The sequence below is a fragment of the Typopeltis vanoorti genome, chromosome 23, assembly GCF_054136105.1.
Source record: "Typopeltis vanoorti isolate ZY-2024b chromosome 23, IOZ_Tvanoo_1.0, whole genome shotgun sequence".
NCBI classification, from domain to species: domain Eukaryota; kingdom Metazoa; phylum Arthropoda; class Arachnida; order Uropygi; family Thelyphonidae; genus Typopeltis; species Typopeltis vanoorti.
In genome coordinates this window covers 97,193,195-97,213,461 of record NC_143571.1, presented here as the reverse complement: position 1 = coordinate 97,213,461, position 20,267 = coordinate 97,193,195, and the positions used below count along the sequence as shown (strand labels likewise).

Sequence of the window (20,267 nt, the reverse complement as noted above, 5' to 3'; positions counted from 1 at the left end):
TGAATCAAATGAACCAAGTTAGAGACAGGAAGCCAGTTGACCATAAAGTGAAGTGACCTATCCTTTAAATAAACTTCATGAATATAAGAATGAACTCAGTTTTAAGTACAAGTGCATATATCATTATCAAAAAAAAAATAAATAAATAAATGAAAATAATAATAGTAAGTGAAACATTAAACTATTATATCTTAAACAATAGTTAGTAAAATATCAAGGAGCTGCTTAGCATTTGAGAAATGGCCATGTAAATAAAACAAGAAAAGAAAGTTTTAATTTGGTTAATGAAATAAATTATGATTAGATAATTTATGTAATCATAATTTATTTCATTAACCAGATGAAAATATCGTCGAAAGATTACTATATGCTACCTCAAAATATCTGTTTTTATCACCAAAAAATAGTGAATACATTAATGAATAGAACAAATAACACAAGAAATGAACTGACACAATATAAACAAAAGCAAAAAAATATATGCATGAGTGAGCATTAAATTGATGACAATTTAATATTTTCTTTGAAATAATATTAAATTTTGTTTATATTTCATTTGATGACTTAAGTTTGGAACAAGCCTTATTTCTTGGGCTCTAACCTCCATAATACATCCCATTCAATGACAGATCTCCTCATTACTACTGGTGATAATTTAGATTGCTATACATACCTTGTTTGACAGAGGGATTGAAAAATTGGAACTTTCTATATTAGTTTGATCAAATGATAGTATATTAGTTATAATTCTTATATTTCAACAGTTACTACAATTTCACAAAAATACATTATCACTTGCTAATCATATTTTGGTTTGGGTCAATCCTCTTTCATCTAGAATAATGTTATAAAACTTGATTAACTCCTCTCTTCTTTACACCAGCTTATATTTATTTGCAAAAGTGGTTTTGCATCTTACTCAAAATTTAAAAATACTGCTCCCTCTCCCAAATGAGGGTGAGTTAGCAAGTCTTAAACAGAAATGGAAATACTTCCCTTAACCCCAGAAACTCAGACTTTTTATCCATTATTGGCCTAAGAACGTGAAATTAATGCACAAATACATCTAATGGACTTGAATGAGTAAAGTGGGCTCTCAAAAAAAAGATCCTGAGACTCCATGAAGAATCAAATAATAATAAATTTTGATTTTCATTACTTTTACTATATACTGTTATCATTAACAAATCTACCTACTTTTTAAAAACTAACATAGAAAACCTCTCAATAGGTCTGCTTAACTACTAACAATGGGGCTGTGAAAAGAAAAAACTTAAATTTCCACTCTCATCAAACCCATCAATGCATTCCCCATGATTAAAATCTACTTCTCACTCTCTTAATCTTCTAAAAGATTAAGAGAGTGAGAAGAGATTAAGAGAGTGGAAATTTATTCTGCCCTCTTCCTTTCCTTTTTTTCTACTCTATAATCTCCTCTGTATTATACTATTAAATATCTCCTTGCTAACATCATCTTATCCAAGATGATATGTAAATTGCATTCCCTCCTCCTATCTAACACTCCAGAGGCCAAAAAAGGGGCAACCAGTTATCCCTCTGTGGACTCTTTCTAGGATTTCTTCATCACTCTGAAATTAGGTGACCAAATCTACATAAAAGAGTAGAGGTACTATGTGCTCAAGCATTATACAGTGGAACATTAACTGATCATTATTTGCCAATATCCTCATCATTCCTTGCTATTATAGCTGTTGTGGATAAAAATCAATGGTCCATTTACTTCTTTTAATTCTGCATATAAACTAAATGTAACTGTTAACTGTAGATAACTTAAGTCATTTACTGAGGGATTTATGTTTAGGAAAAGGCTGTCTTGCTATCAGAGTATATTCAACAAAAACACTTCTAGTTTCGTCCTTATTTTATTGAAAAGTAGCCAGAATGTTGCATGTGAAACATCTTCACATCAAGTTGCTCTATATACCATAATGCATGCAGTATACTCAATTCTCAGGCATGTATATACTGCATGCATTATGATAAAGATCACTATTCAAGACCAGTTGTTTTTTAACCTTTATTGGAATTTTTGAAAGTTATCTCTAGACAGAAAACTATCAACATATAACAATACTACCTTGAGTGAACTTCCATTGAGAGGAGGCTCAATATTAGTCACATCTGATCTGAACAGTGACTCTCACTACAATATATGGCAGTACACACATTTCAGACAGAGGTATACTATGTATTATGGAGTAAAAAGTAACCTGAAGTAAAGTTAACTGCTCTACATACAAATAACTTTGTTGTGAAGTTATTTCACCTGCAAAACTTTTGTTTGCTTCCACATGGGTAAAATAATTTCTTGTTAAGTATAACATACTTTCCAACCCAGCAAAAACAAACCTGCAAATTGTGGGAGAGCTTTGTTGTTTTTAAATGATGACAAAATCATCATGTTAAATGGCAACCTCAATTCATAACAGGCTCTCTGATTCTTAATGTTTGCAGCATTTATCTGCTTGCTAGTCTAGGGTTCCAAGGAATACAAACCTTAATAAAGAGAAAGCAGGTAAAATAGACATACAAGATGGTAAATGGATTTTACAGAACAGCAGATGAAATCTTTCAGTATATAAAGAGTGTCCCAAAATTCACGCAAGATTTAAATTTAGTGTCATTTGTGCGGTAAAGTGTTGCCAATGAGAAAAAAAAAACAGCGTGACAGCTGACAGTTCAGGGTTATTAAAAATGGAGCGCTACACGAAAGAACAACGCATTTTCATTGTTGAGAAAATGCGTTGTTCTTCCATCATTTTAAAAATAATGAAGGTTTGGCAGCTACAGTTCGCAATTTTTGTACAAAATATGGTTGGAATAGTGATTTAACTTCATCAACTGTGAAAAGATTAATTAAAAAATTCAAGGAAACAGGATCAATTAGTTATCTTATACATTCTGGCCGTCCTTCAACAAGTCGTTCAACAGAAAACATCGAAGCAGTTCGTGAGAGTGTTGCTGAGAGTGCACGAACATCAATTCGGCACTGTGGTCTTGAATTGGGCATTTCGAGAAGCTCCTTACAGCGTATTCTCACGAAAGATTTGCATCTTTATGCTTGCAAAGTTCAATTGACTCAAGAACTGAAGCCTACTGACCACACACAGCAAAGAGAGTTCGTTGAATGGATTATGGAACAACAACAAGTGGATGCTTATTTTTCAAACAAAATCATCTTCAGTGATGAGGCTCATTTTCATCTTGATGGCTTCGTTAATCGACAAAATTGTCACATTTGGGGTTCAGAAAATCCACGCGTGATTGTTGAGAAACAAATGCATCCGCAACATGTCACTGTTTGGTGCGGATTTTGGGCTGGAGGCATCATCGGTTCATTTTTCTTCGAAAATGCGGCTGGTAAGGCAATAACAGTTAATGGTGCTCGTTATCACGACATGATAATCCAGTTTTTTGTGCCTAAATTGCAAGATATGGATGTGGACGACATATGGTTTCAAAAAGACGGTGCCACATGCCATACAGCCCGACAAACAATTCAATTACTGCATTAGTCATTTCCTGGTCGTGTAATTTCCCGTTTTGGTGATCAGAATTGGCCACCCAGATCATGTGACTTAACGCCATTGGACTTTTTTCTTTGGGGTTTTTTGAAGCCTAAGATTTATGCCAACAAGCCCACGACCAACCACGTCTTGAAGGAGGAAATTGAGTGCTGTATCAATGAAATTCAGCCACATTTATGCAAAACGGTCATGGAAAATTTCGACAAAAGAGTGCGTATGTGCCAGCAAAGCCGTGGAGGCCATTTACCCGATATGCTATTCCATGCATAACCCTATACTGTATACTTTATGAATCAATAAGAAATTACAATTTTTAATTAAAAACCTGTGTTTTCTATCAAAATTACTTCTTGCGTGAATTTTGGGACACCCTGTATAGTAGGAGAGGTGAGAATAAGGAATCAATGAAATTCAGTTAAAGTGGGATTAGGATGTCACAGATTTTTCATTGAGTGGAATTGACTGCCAGTTAGAAGTGTTAAGTACACCATCTGTGAATAAATTTCAAGAAAGCATTGATAAGTGATGTGTAAACTGAGAACTTATGTGATGGGCACTAGAACCTCCACCCACACCCCCAAGTTATATCCATGACCAATAATATGCTTGTAAAGATTATGTATAAACACTTAAAAAAAGAGCTCAAAAGCTTCAAATTGCCAAATAAAATTATTTAAAGAAAAAATATTAAATATCTTTTTTTTTCAAGCCAAATATATTGAAACTATAAAGTTTAGACCTGACAGCTGTTTTCAACTGTTTGGCTCTCCTCAGAGGCCAGGCTGAAACCTTATGAAGGCAAAATCCCTGTCTCAATACTTCAACAATACCATGTCAGAAAGTTCACTTACATAAGTGAACTCATTAACATGAAACTGGAATGAATATAAATAACTTACTGACTAAATTAGTTATTTAGGTGCCAACATTTTGTCAGCTTCAGCATTTATCAAAGGCACTTTAAAGACACACAATCAGCAAAGACTAAGAATAAAATGAACTCAAGAAGGATAGTCACATATACAGAGAGTGACAGTGGTGCACTCTGCGGTAATCCTCTGTGATTACTGTTGATGGGAGGATAGAGCAATATACTGAAATTTGCATAGGGTTCCACCATCAGTATGTAGGATTATACTGTCATTCAGTGAAGGTCTTTAAAGTGCCTTTGATAATGATAGCTTAGGCTGGCAAAAAGTCAGCAAGTAAATAATTGATTTAGTTAGTAGATTACTTTCATTCCAGTTCCATGTAGTTTTTGTTCCAGAAACTTAAACATCAATATTACAATAGTCCAGGAAATTTGAATATGAAATAAGTAATAAATATCGATAAAAGAGCCTAATAGGTGGCAGACGAATCAGCAGACTGAGATATGCTGATGACAAGGACAAAATAGGAAAAATCCTTGACAGAAAACTGATGAAATCAGCAAGAACAAAGGACTTAAACTCAACCTAGCATGAAAAAGATTATGGTTCTCAAAGAAAATATAGACAGGGAAGTTTCTGAGAAACAAGTGTGCCTTAATGGAGTAATAATTGAAGTCAACAAGGGATCAAATGGATCTACCATTAATGTGAAGAATTGCTGTTCAGAAGATCAGGATGGCTAAAACAACAGTCAGCAACTTGTCCAAGATCTGGAAGGATGGATCTATCTCCACAGGAGCAAAACTGAGGATTTGGAATCAGCTGTTTTTTCATTAGCAACTTATAGACATGAAACTGCCCAATAATCCACAATAATCTGTGCACGATAATCCATATGAGGTCTTGATCAAGCCTCATATGGATTATTGTGCACAGATTTGGTTGCAGGATTTTCATGGTGATGAGGATATACTGGAAAGGGTCCAGAGAAGATTCACAAAGGTAGTCAGTGGTCTTTGGAATGTGGAGTACAAGGACAGATTGAGAGAATGTGAATTGCAGAGCCTCATGAATAGGGGAAGGGGGGGGGATATGATTGAGACATATAAGTAGTCAGGAGTTGTTGTCAGGCTGACAAGGAGGAGATTTTTCAAAGAATGGGAGAGGGGGTAGAACAAGAAGAGGCCATTGCTGGAAACTATATAAAGAGGGTGTGAGCAGATGAGAAGAAGGTTCTTTACATGGAGAGTGGCTGGTGAGTGGAATGCATTGCCTGAGTGTGTTTTGAATGTAGATATACTGTTTAAAGCAAGGTTGGATGAGCATTGCGTGCAATAGCATGTATACCTTCCACGATGAGTCTCCAATTCCATGTAGGTTGGTTGTTAATAATAATAATAAAATCATTGACAGTTTTGCTCAACATTCTCCAAGGGAGTATGACGTCTGCAGAATTCCTATTTTTTATATTAAAAGGTGTTTCTGAATATGTAGCAAAATTTCCAAGAAATTCCAACTCACCCATTTTTAAATCCATCAACCAAATCTGCAATCTCTTATCTTCTCCAAAAGACCAACTGTCACTAGTGCTGTTACCCATCCCATGTTACTGCAACTTGTCTTATTTTGGCCAAATAGTAAAAACAGTTAAAAAGTATATGTCAGAACACTAGAGCCATATCCAGCTTATCTACTTCATGTTGGGTTTGGCTCAACATGGAATTGAATACACTAGCCATAGGATACAATGGGATAGTGCCAAACTTCTGCATAGCTGTACTTATAAATATGAGCATTTATTCAAAGAAAGTACTGAAACCTTGCTCTGCCAGCCTAACTTAAATTGTAATAATTGCCTTTAATCTAAAATAATTGGGCAATTGTTATCTTTAATTGCATTAAATAATTTATTAATTTATGTGTGTGCGTTATATATAAAACATGCACACACATATCTCAGCTTAATTTTAAGCTACTATACAATTAACAACTCCTCATAGAAGGATTCTATTGTTGTAATGCATGTATTTCTCTATTCTTTGGTAGTATTGAAATGTCTGTTACTATTCTTCAACTTACACAGATGATGTTTTAGAATATATATAAAACAAAATATTTGTGATTAATAAATAATTTTTCAGTGTAACATATGTTCTGTATAAATAAATATGGAAGTGCCACTGTATCTTTCTACAAGAAAATAAGGCTCAAAGCCAGTGAATTATATCTGTTAATTGTGTGGCTCTTCAGTCATGATTATTAGTTTATCTTGAAGGATGAAAAACCAAAGTTTCTAGGCGGGAAAATCCTGCCACCTCCACATGAGACTGGCTAACTCTCACAACCTAAAGGATTCAGAGTAGATGCACTATCCACTATGTCATCTAGACCAGCAAAGCATATGAATCAACTGTAGATCTCTCTCTCTCACACACACACACAATACAAATGAATCGGTATTGTTGGCATCATGAGGACAAGGGCTATGGTTGAATTTATATGTAAAGTAGCATTTAGGATAAGTATCCTCCTCCACAGTATGTCTTTTGATACCACGGATATAGACTATTACAATATAGTTCTCAAAACATATAAAAGGTTTCACATGATATGGAGCTTCGAGCGGTACATCGAAATGTCTGTTCCACACAGGATTTGAATGCACTCAAACCATCCTGTATTATATGTGATATCCAGCAATGAAATATAGAATGGTTTATATGCTTGGCAGCCATAATAAACTACTCAAATTTTCTTGTAAGGGTATCAAAAACACCAAAACAAAGTATTAAGGAGGGAACCAGATGTTGGCAGCTTGAATCTACACTGATCTAAAATAATTCCACAAAGAAATCTCCTTTGCCTGATCTGCATCCATAGCTTCTATTTTATTATTATTTTTTTTTATTCTGACCTCCATGGAGTCATGATCCATTGTGCAAGGACCACATTAAACAACACAAAGTATATTGTATTACTAGTGAAATTGATTCACCATTTGCACTTTGCCATCCTCTCAGGCAATACATTCCATACTCCTATGACTCTCCATGAAAAAAAACTTACTTCTTGCCTTCTTACTTCCTTTTTTCAACTACCAGGGTTCATCTGCTTGTCCCTTTTCCTCATTCTACCATATGAAAAATCACCCAGAAACAGCAACCCTGTAAATGCTTTTTGACAGCTCAATGTCTCAATCACATAACCTCTTAATCTTCTATCCACCAAGCTCTGCAGTCCACATGTCCTCAGTTGCAACTAACTCATACTAATAACTCCCATTATACAAGTCCTGATATCATTTTTATTATCCGCTTCTGCACCGTCTCCCAGGTTAATTTGCCTTCAAATCACAGTGACCAGATCTAGGTACATGTGGTCTAATTAGAGCTTTATACAATGGAACCACTACCACCATTTTACCTCTGCTTGTCAACACTGCTGCAATTTTCTGTGTTGTCTTCACAACCTTTGCAATGTTGTCCTCTGAACTTCAAATTTTATCTCTATTCACCCTAAGATCCCTTGCTTGTTCCACTTCTTCCAGTATAACTCCACTAAGTGAGTAGAAAGCATTTCATCTGTGGATCCCAAATTTTGAAACCTTACATTTAGCTGCGTTAAACCAGCAACTCTACTCATTTGGCCAAATTTCCAGCCTATTCCTATCCTCTTGAAGAGCCAGAACATGTGCACTATTACTAATAATCCTCCAAAACTTTACATCATGTGCAAACAACTGAATATCTGCTTGTAGTCGAATGAAAATATCACTCAAGATTGAACAGCACTGTTACTGGCTGTACCCTGTGGAATTGCAATTGTATGAGTCCTGCTCCATATAAACTCTGATATCAGAAAGCCAATCCTATCTACGAATCTGATATTACTATTGGTACCCATAAGGGTACCAAATGAGTGATCATTATGGGTGACTTTAATTTTCCAAACATTGATTGGGTAGAAGAGAAATCCCATGATAAAAAAGAAGAGGAATTTATTGAACTGTTGCGAGACAACTTTCTCAAGCAGTATGTGAAAGAAGGAACTCGAGGTCAAAGAGCATTGGATTTGCTCATAGCATCAGAAGAGGGTCTCTATCAAGAATATGGCTATTTTACCACCAATTGGTGACAGTGGTCATGCTGTACTTTCCTGGGAAGTATCTAATTGCATTGATGCTCTGATTAAAACAGGTTACATGCTGAACTACAAAGCTGGAAATTATGATCAACTTAGGAGAATACTATCTTTGGTCCCATGGTATCAGTTACTGAATGGGAAAAATGTCAGCAATGCATGGGAATCTTTGAAAAAGTGCTTAAATGAGACAATATCTGAATGTATCCCTAGTGTTCGAAGAATAACTAGGCTGGAAATGAAATGGATGTGCAACCTTATTAAACAAGAGATCCGCAAGAAGAAGGAAAGAATATCGTGCAAATAAGAGTGGGAAGAGTTATGAAATATATAAAGCTCAGGCCAGAAAAGTAAAGAGTATTGTGAGGAAAACTAAATCAGAGTATGAAAAGAAATTGGCCATGCAACCTAAAGGCAATCAAAAAGAATTTTGTGGTTATGCTGCAAACAAAAGAAAGAATTATTGTGGAAGAATAACGTTATTGCACGCAGATGGTACTCTAGTGTCGGAAGCTAATGAGATTGTTCAGTAAATAAGTGCTCACTTTGCTAAGATATCAACCAACTGTATGTAACATAGTGCAGTGCTACTGCTACATTGGATGAAGAGTTAGAGGTTCATGAAAATGAGGTTGAAGAGCTGTTGCATAACCTAGATAAGAATTTGTCTATAGGGACAGATGGAATATCGGCCCGTTTGCTAAAAAGGAATGTTCAGCCAAACATTCCTTTAGCCAATGCTAAAGGAATGTTCCGCTGAACATTCTTTTAGTCAGTTGACTATGCTTTCGCATGTTTGTATAACTTGAGTCTCGGCTCGGGAATGATACCACAAGAAGTGGTATCATTCCTGATACCACTACCAGACCAGAGATACTGGTGTGGTAGTGAAGATTTTAGAGAAATTTGTAAGAACTCACATACAGAAATGAATAGGGAAACATGCTAAACTCTACAAGGAACAGCATGGGTTTACTAAAGGAAGGTCGTGTTTTAGCAATTTGCTCATATTTTATAACAATGTTACGGCCGAGTTGCATAAAGGAAATGGATATACTATGATAATGTTGGATTTTTCTAAGGCATTTGATAGAATACCACACGAAAGGCTGTTGCATAAACTGGAGAATATGGGATTGAAATATAAATTCTTGACTTGGATCAGGGGATGGTTGTCAAACATATATCAAAAAGTGGTATACAGTGAGTGTGAATTTGCAATATTTAAGGTGACCACTGATGTACCTCAGGGTTCAGTCCTTGTGCCATTATTGTTCAATCTATACATTAATGACATCTGTCAATGATGCAAAGCTAGGTAGGGCAATCAGGGATGCTACTGATATTCAGCAACTACGAAATGATTTGAATAAACTGGAAATTTGGGCAAATGAAAATGGCTGTCAATTTAATATTAGTAAGTGTAAAGTTATGCATTTTGGCATAATTAGAGTTCCAGCAGCATATTATATTAACAGGGCTATGCTACAAGAAACTGAAGAGCCAAGGGATCTTGGTTATTGGTGGACAGGAATTTGAACTTCAAAGGTCACATAGCAAAAGTTGCAAATACAGCTCAGAGGATAATTGCGATGTTGAAGTGAACCTTGACATGTAAGGATAAGGAAGTCATTTTGCCTCTTTATAAGGCTTTTGATAAGACCACACCTTGATTATTGTGTGTAGATTTGGTCTCCCAGGTTCCAAGGGGATAAAGAAGCTGTGGAAAAGGTACAAAGAAGAATTACAAAGATTATATCCAGATTATGGGATTTAGATTATGAGGACAGATTGCGAGTATGTGGATTGTAGACTGGTTAACAGGAGAAAGAGGGGGTGATATGATTAAGGTCTATAAACTTGAATGGGTGTTATAGGACAGTGGTAGCAAACCTTTTTATGTGCATATGCCAAAAGTTTACAAATCAAGTTGCTGACATGCTGGCGTGTGCCAAATATTTACAGATCAAGTTGATGACATGCAGGGAAGTTTTTAATAGGGGAAAAATTAATAGAAAATCTATTAATTTATAATAATATATATTTTATAAATAATTACTTATAATTTTATAAAATATTTTCTTTTATTTACAATATTTATTTATATATAAATTTATAATATTATTCAGTGTAACATTGATTATTGTATTATTAAATTGATTTTAATGTTAGTTTGAAAAAAAAAAAACAGTAGTGAGAAAAATATTTATGCATTGTAACTCACCATAGAAGTCAGCTGAGCAGGGAAAGCTCAACTTGTCGGTGAAATGCTTACCGTATTTACGCGAATATAACTTGCCCTCAAGTATAACTCGCAGTCCTGATTTTACTTTATGAAAAAAAGACATCAAAAAGTTTTGCATATTACCTCACATACAAAAAATTTTTAAACATGTTCACGTCGAGACGATACTAGCTCACCCTCTCCTTGGTTAAAAACACGCCCTCCTCGATGTCATTTCCTGCAGATGCAAGAAAAACAAGTGTAGTTTTATTGTATTCCTTAATAAGGTACAGAGGCTTTTGCAGTCTGTGTAATATACAATATTTCTCAACAAATAGTGTGATTCATTAGTTAGCAGCCAGCGTTTTTATTCCAGCTGTCTCTAATTACACCATTATCATCCCCTCCCACAGAAACTATGCTGTACAGACTCAAGTCAACAACTGTGTTTCAGTGCAACCATATGTTGCACTGAAACACAATATCTAACTAAAAACTATTGTCCAATTTTTCAATTACATGAAATAAGTATTTGTTTTATTGCATTTGAAATTCTCGATGTCATTATGACAGATCACAAAGACTAACTTAAATTAAAATTCTACCACGAATCGAAACATGCCATATAATTACGGTGACCATACGTCCTTTATTTCACTGCTCTGTCCTTTAGATTTTTTTTTTCTATAATGGCCATTTTATCCTTTATTTTGTGAACTGAAATAGTAAATTGAATATTAATACCAACATATTTAAAGATGCAATTCATAAATTTTACCAAACCTGCATCGATTATTTAAATAATTGAGACAGCTGTTTCGTGGAAATGGAAGTATCTGAATGGGTCCTACTACTACAAGAAATCCCTCTGCGAGCAAAGATCGAGAAAAGTGTTTTGTTCATTTCCAGTCACTGGAACTTGCATATAAATGATGGTGAACTATTAAAATTATTTGTGTGTTTTGTTCATTTCCAGTCACTGGAACTTACATATAAATGATGGTGAACTATTAAAATTATTAATAAATTAAAATTATATTTTAAAAAAGTTGAATAATTTATAAGCATATAAAAAGATATCACTTGTAAATCGTTGACTTGCCACCTCTGGCACGTGTGCCATAGGTTCGCCATCTATGTTATAGGATATCAACTGATGAAATTTTTTGTTATATGGAAGGTGGGGAGAGAACACAGGGGGCATCCATGGAAGTTAGTTTATTCACAGTCAAGAAAGGGGATAAGTAAGAGTTAGGTTTTTCTCCCAGAGAGCAGTAAGTGAGTAGAATAATTTGTCCTCGGGGGTAGTGAGTGCATCTAGTGTGAATGAATTTAAGGGAAGGTGTGATAGCTGGTTTGGGTGATTAATAGCCTCCCTCGATGAGTCCTCAACTCCCCGGAGGTCTCAGATAATAATAATAATTATTATTATTACATGACATGTCCAAGGATTCATTGTAGGCAGGCACTCTATACTATGCAGTATTGTTGCATGCAACAATACTACACTATGCAGTATTGTTGCATGTGTTCTCATGACCGATTTGCTTATCCAATACCCAATTATCCAAACCAAAATGAGATATTCAAACCCATATGTTTGCAACTTAAATACCAATTTGACATATGGCAATCTGTCAAATGCCTTTGAAAAGTCCACAAATATCGCAGTATATCTTCAACCACTGCTCTTGTTCCTCTATTATAAAAAGCAACCAGATTATTAAATCAAGAGCATCCATTAACAAATCCATGGTGGCCAGCATAAATGATACTGCCCAATTCTGTACATGAGTTTTTACCAAACAACCACAGAAGAAATAGAAACTGGTTTAAGTTTGATACTTCCATTTTACCATCCTTATGCAATGGCAATATCTTACACTACTTCCACTGCTCAGGAACTTGTTCCGTTGCAAGATGTTTGTTAAGATTTTGCCAACACAAATGGCAAAATCTCATTCCCGTGCTGTACTGATATTTATCATACTCAATATTCAAAATACATCCTCTTCATTCCCTTCTAATACTTAACTACTACTTGTCTTTCTAGGGTGCCAGGATGGAACAATTTAATAAAATGATCATTAAATAGCTTAACTATGTCATCTACCTTTGTTACCTGATTTTCATTTCCATCCAGCATGGTAATCTTTCCACGATCATTTTTCCTACTGACCACTTATTAAAAAAAAATTTCTTGGGATTCTCCTTTGACTGCAGTGCTAGTCTCCTCTTATATTCTAATTTTTCTCTCTACTGTACTAGTCTGACTCCCTGGCATAAGTCTTATATTCCTCACATACAAGCCTTCCATAACCTGTTTTTTTTTTTTTTCTATAAGTCCTGTTTAATTTCTCTAGTCATCCATTTGACTCCAAATTGCTTTATCTTCTTCACTTGAAGTATACAATCTGTCAATGTCATCAACAATTTTTTCCTAAGTATCTCCCATGCACTAGTGACATCTCCTTCAAATTCTTTCGCACATTGCAATGCTCTAAGCATTTCTAAATCTGTGATAGTCATCTGCCTTATAATTCCATATAAATTCTTTCCAAGTTGATAATTCATCCTTCCTCCAAGTCAGGACTACATGGCCACTCTCACCAACTAAAGGATAAGTATTACATCTCAGACATAATCAGATCTGATGCCATAACCAAGTCCAAACTAATGATTGTTGCAGTCCCTCCACCACATGCTGCCTAAGACAGTTGTCCTTATAAGCCCAAAATTTAGTTCCCTTACTACTGTATACTACCATGTAGAAAGGCTTATGTGTTCGTCGTACATATTGTTTAATTTTGATGGTATATATATCAGAACACAGAATTATAATTAATAAGTAAATAATTATTTATTGACTTATTGCTGATATTTTGCTGGTATTATAACCAGTATCTTCAGAGCACAAAAACACAGTTTGTCAGTACGTGACACTATAACAATGTGGTGTAACAAAATTGTAGCAACAACACAAAGACTAAAGTCCTAATTAGGTGCCCTCTATCTACAAAAAAAAAATATTGTAGTAACACAAAGACTAAAGTCCTAAAAAAACAGAGAGAGAGAGAGAGAGAGAGAAAGCAGGTACTAGTTATGTCTTGAGATGACTTCTCCCAACTCTTAGGCAAATTTATACAGCCATATTTGTTGATATTCAGAGTACGTTTTAAGGCTTCTGTTGCTTCTAAGAACAATCTCTCTGACTTGTAAGAGCTTCTGTGCAGTACTTTTGTTTTCTTCCAATTGATCCTGTGTGCAGGTGTATCCAAAGCATGGTCCGCTAGGCCTGACTTGCCATAGTGACAGATGTATCTTTTATGGTCACTAATGCAGATGTCCACAGTTCTTCCTGTTTGATCGTAGTAGGCTTGATCACACAAGCAGGGTACTTCGTAGACTCCTGGATGTGATAAAGGAGGGATGCTGTCCTTGGGTGAATGGATGAGAGTTGCTAATTTGACACACGGTCTGAATACAGTTTGCAGTTTATATTTATTGAGAATTCTAGATATCTTTTCCAATGTATGGGATGGTGACTGTTTTGTTTTAGTTATCCGTGGTGGATAGTGGGAGGGGTTTCTTAGGAGCATTTAGTATTTTGTTTATCTTATGGGGATTATAGCCAAGAAGGTGTGGCATAAGTGAGCCAGTTCAGCAGCAAGAGCATTGCCATTGGAACATATTGCTCTTGCTCTGTGAGTTAGCATTTTTAAGATACCATACTGTTGAGAAGGGTGATGGTGTGATTGTTTGTGTAAATATCTCCCTGTATGTGTAGGTTTTCTAAAAACTGAGAATGATAAAGAACCATCTGGAAGACGTGTGATTAGTGTATCCAGGAAGGGCAGACAGTTATTAACTTCCAGTTCCATCGTAAAGTGGATTTTTGGATGTTGGCTATTTAAATGCAGCTAAGAATATATCCAATGTGCCTGGGCCACGTGGCCAAATAGCATGCACATTGTCAATATAGTGTAGCCAAAGTGTTGGTTTGAGAGTGGCTGTATTCTTAACTAGTTTATCCAGGTGTTCTCTATGTAGAAGTTGGCTAAGGGAGGGAGAAAAGGGGGAAACCATAGCTGTCCCATCTAATTGTTTGTAGATTTTCCCTTTCCATGTGAAATATCCTGCATATATTTTGAATTTAAATAGTTCAAATATATCAAGGGGGAAAGTGTGACTTTAGCAGATTAAGGGTTTCAATTAGTGGTACATTTTGTGAATAGTGAGGTGATATCAAACCTCACCATTAAGTCTGAGCTTTTTAAGGTATGGTGTTTAAAATACTTTTTAGATGGGCAGAATTTTTGACAAAAGAGGAAGAATTGTTTATGAGAGTGGCTAGTAGCTTGGCTAAATGTCTAGCCAGTTTGTATGTGGGACTATTTATATTATCTTCAATAGGGCGTAAGGGTGTACCTTGTTTGTGAATTTTTGGTGCTCCATATATCCTGGGTGTTTTAACGTGGAAAGGAGTTTGTTTACGGTTTCTTTCGGCCAGGAAGCGACTTTTTTTCAGTAATTTATGCACCTTATTCTTTTGCGTGTTGGTGGGATTGCGATCTATAATTTTGTATGTTGACTGATCTTGTAAAAGTGTGTCAATTTTGTTTTCATATTGTGTTGTGTCCATCACCATGGTTGCGTTCCCTTTGTCTGCTTTCGTTATGATAATCTGGTTATTATTATGCAACTTTTTTAGAGCAATGATTTCCTTATGAGGGATATTATTTCTGGGAGGCTTGGAATGATTAGTATGTTGGCCACATCTAAACGTATGTTATTGGCTACTGCTGGAGGCAGGTCGTATATTCCCCATTCGACGGAAGCCATTATTTCAGCTTTTGGAATTTGTTTGGGAGTAACGACAAGATTGTGCCCCCCCCCCACACACACTTAAAGCACTAATGGATTCTTTGGCTAAGGTGAGCGATGATAAATTCACAACGACGCAATCTTGTTGTAATTGCAGTCATTGTGTAGCGCTACATTGTTGGAGATTTTCAAACTTTTTTGGTGCCAGTTTATGACTATGATGAATTATTTTCTAGCTGTTGCTTTGGTGATGTTGTCTAGGATCTCCCATAGTTTCGTTTTTAAAATATTACATAGTAGTTCACATAGCACTTTGATGGTTGAATTTAATTTTGATAACTCAAGGCGAGTACCGTTAATCTGTTCTCGTAAGAGCACTACACTCGCTCATTTATAAATAAGTTGGGCTTTGGCCGAGTGGAACTTGTTTTTAATTTTCATACAGTTAGGTATTAAATTGGTGTGTCGGTACCTCTTTAAGAAGGCTAACCTGTTCAGTTGCCGTGCCAATTTTAACTTCCACTTACCGTATTATCATGTCTTGCGTACGATATCGTCTCCGTAAAGAATTCTCCAACGTCTAGAAAGTCTTATGTGTTCGTCATACATGTTGTTTAATTTTGAAGGTATATATCAGAACACAGAATTATAAGTATATATTTATTGACTTACTGCTGATATTTCACTGCCATTATAACCAGCATCTTCACAGCACAAAAATACAGTTTGTCACAGTATGTGAAACAATAACAACATGGTGTAACAAAGGGACTAGTTTAACAAAATTGTAGTAACAATACAAAGACTAAAGTCTTAATTAGGTGCCTCGATCTAGAAAATAAAATAAAATTGTAGTAACAACACAGACTAAAGTCCTAAAAAAAACAGAGAAAGAAAGCAGATACTAGTTATGTCTTAAGATGACTCTCTCAACTCTTAGGCAAATTTATACAGCCATATTTGTTGAGATTCAGAGTATGTTTTAAGGCTTCTGTTGCTTCTAAGAACAATCTCTCTGACTTGTAAAAACTTCTGTGCAGTACTTTTGTTTTCTTCCAGTTGATCCTGTGTGCGGGGGCATCCAAAGCATGATCTGCTAGGCCCGACTTGTCATAGTGATAGATGTATCTTTTATGTTCACTGATGCGGATGTCCACAGAATTTATCCAATTTAATAGGCTTGATCACACAAGCAGGGTACTTCATAGACTCCTGGATGTGATAAAGGAGGGATGCTGTCCTTGGGTGAATGGATGAACATTGCTAATTTGACACAAGGCCTGAATACTGTGCATAGTTGATGTTTATTGAGAATTCTAGATATCTTTTCCAATGTGCCTTTAATGTATGGGATGGTGACTGTTTTGTTATAGTTATCTGCAGTGGATAATGGGAGGAATTTCTTAGGAGCTCTCTATTCAATCCATCAACTACAACTAATCGCAACTATACCAACGGCATCTACTACCCGCCACCACCACTAGTATTTTCACAGGAAATCACAACATCCATGTCCACAGCAGGATTCGAACCCGCAGCCTTTTGGCTGGAGAGTGGATACGCTCTCGACCGAGTGGATATCCACTCGGTCAACCAGGCCAGCTTACGATCTCTGACAAATTTCTAACAACTATGGCAGAAATACAATGCCCTGTATAGTTTGATGCCTGCATTATACTACCACTCTTGTGTAATGGCACTATCTTACTCCTCTTCCACTCACTAAGCACTTTCATTGAATAGCCAGGTCAACAGAGCTGTCAGCTACTTGGCACATTCTCTCAAAAAAACATGCAGTGAAATCCAATCCAGTCCCACTGCCTTACTGAACTCAAGAATACTTAGTATTTGAAACATTCTCCTCATTAACTTCTAAACCTTCAATCCTTTCCATTCCTCCAGGAATAAAACCTGTTTTACACTAGGATGAAATGTCCCAATAAACTGATCATTAAATGGCTCCATGGTCACTTTAACTACTTTTTTCCATCTAATAAGGTCATCCGAATAAAATTATCATTAAATGGCTCCAGTACATTACAATGGTCATCACTTTAATTACTTTTTCTATCTAATAGGGTCATTCATCCACAAATCATTTCTCCTCCTACTGGTCACGTAATGAAAGAATTCATTAGGATTTCCCTTGGAATGAAGAGCCGATCCCTCCTCATACTCCATTTTGGTCTTCCTTACTATACTAGTCACCTTCCCAGCATGAGTTTTAAATTCCTGAATGCTTTCTTTATACTTTTTTCAACATCTATTTCATCTGCAGCTCCTGTTTAATTTCATTAGTCATCCACTTTACTTTACACCAAACTGCTTTATCTTTTTCACTTGAGGAATGCTATCTGCCATTGCTATAAATATTTCCTTACTAGCTCCCATGCACTGCTCACATCTCTCTTGCAATACTTCGATCCATGGAAGCATTGCAAGGAAATCAATCAGCTGTCCTAAGCTGATTCATAAGATCATTATAGTCACCTACCTTATCTATAAATTCTCCTTGAAACTTCTGCTATATGTTTACTCAGCCTCCACATCAAGACTGCATGGTCAACTCACACCAACAGAGGTGAGAGTGACCATGCAGGGGAGCAAGATTGACACCTCAGTTACAATAAGCAAATCTGATGCAAGGACCAAATCTAAAACTCATGATCCTTATGTTCCCTCTACTACATGTTACATGAGACATTTGTCCCTCAAGAATTCTAGAAATTCCATTCTCTATACTGTATTCAATTTACACTGCCCAATTTATACTGCTAGAGTCCAATAATGATCACTTGCTTTGCACTCCCCAAACTGATCTACCTAAAAATTTCCTGCTCGTTACCCTCTATGTTCTATGGCCTATAAAAAAGTCCTACTTGCACTAATCTTCCCAGATGCCTATACACTTCCATGTTCAAATTCAGTCCATCTCTTGCATATAGTTCTCTTCTATCCTCAAATGCACTCGAAACATCCACATATTCCCAACCTCTTTCAACACATCCCACGATCACGCCGTTCATTATTACTGATCTCTTCCTCAATTATGTACATTTATATCTGGGTAAAACACTCATCTTTTCCACTTAATCTTTCCCTTCGCACAAATCAATTCATTTTTCATACCCTCCACTTCCTCTCTCAATACCGCTATCTCCCTTTCCAAGCATCCTATTTTCAGAAAGGGTAGCAAAATCTCTTGCCTATTCACTCCACCTTTCAGATAATTTGTACCAATCATCACTATTTATATCATCTACATTTTCATCTCACTTTAATGCTACATAAACACTATAATTAATCCAGTCAAGCACTCCTCTAACATTCTATCCTGCATATCATGAATCACTGAAACTCCATATACATCACTCCATCCACAGATACATTCCTTGATTACCTGCATTCCTCACTCACTCACTCTCCTCCAGCATCCCATCCCCCTCCCCTTCCTTGCTCTTCTACTTATGTCTTCCTCTCAGTTTGCTTTCCCTTTCTCCTGTACCCTCTCTCTCTTGGCTTTCTCTCATTCCCTGATTTGTCCATTCTGTCTCTCTCTCTCCCATTTCCATAACTTTTTCTCAATATTTCTTGTTTATTTCTTATCATCGGTCAACTTCTCTAGTCTTTTAATCTCTCCTTTCACACAAATTAACTCACTTTTCATATCCTGCACTTCCTCTCACAATACTTCTATCTCCCTTCCAAGTTCTCTTTTTCCACTCAAGATTCAGTGACAAAGTCGCCACCATCCTATAGAACTTTTTTATCTCCAGTCACACTACTTAATATGAAGTCTGCAACATGATGCTCTCCTTATCTCTCTTGATCGTGCTACTCATAATTCTCACTCAGCAAACATGTTAATTCCCTTAGTACCATTGCTGCCACTGAAACCCTCAGTGATGTTGGAGTACATTTCACACAGTGTACATTTCATATAAACATGTACTCCCATGTATCTTACCTGCCACATTTTTAAATGGCATGAAGCATACAATGCCACAGGCAAAGCATGCTACAAAATCCTGTATTATACTTCATAAAATGTGATCTGCAAATAGTGGCAGGCTGGATAAAAATTATGGTAATGATAGCTAGATGATTACAATTTTTTTTTTAATTATAGCGACCGTCATAATTCTAAGAATGAATATAATGCATAAAATATACCAAATATTTAGTGTGTGTACTTTGAAATTATCATCATCATCAATTTCCTGATATTTATCATCAAGGGTGTTCAGTTAAGTTTACATTATTAATCTCCTATCAACAATTTTCCTCCAAATCAGTCTATTACTTACGAGGACTCCAATATTGTCATATCTAACGTTTCATGCTGCTAAGACACTTCTGGTTGAATTAATCCACCTAGATCTTCGTCATCCACTAGGTCTCTTTCCTGTCATCTTGGCATCAAACACTTGTTTTGCTAAACTTTCCTCAATCATTCTATTTAAGTGGCTAACCACGTTAGATTAGCTCTGCTGACACATTCTTGAATGCTAACAATGTCGAGTTCATGATGCCATCAGTTAACTCCCTTATTTTTCTCAGAACACTCACATGTGTGGTGTCTAGTCTCCGACTAAGTGCGTAATTTCTAATCCCACTCTCAGATACATAACTTAAAACTAGTTTGAACACTGTCTTACT

General features: G+C 35.9%; 1 protein-coding gene across 1 annotated transcript in view; it reads right to left on the bottom strand.

Moving 5' to 3' along the window:
- Cbl (E3 ubiquitin-protein ligase CBL) overlaps positions 1–20,267 on the bottom strand; it is a gene marked incomplete at its 3' end in the record, with an annotated part of 439,016 nt that overhangs the window by 380,916 nt on the left and 37,833 nt on the right. The gene's annotated exons all lie outside the window — the stretch shown is intronic.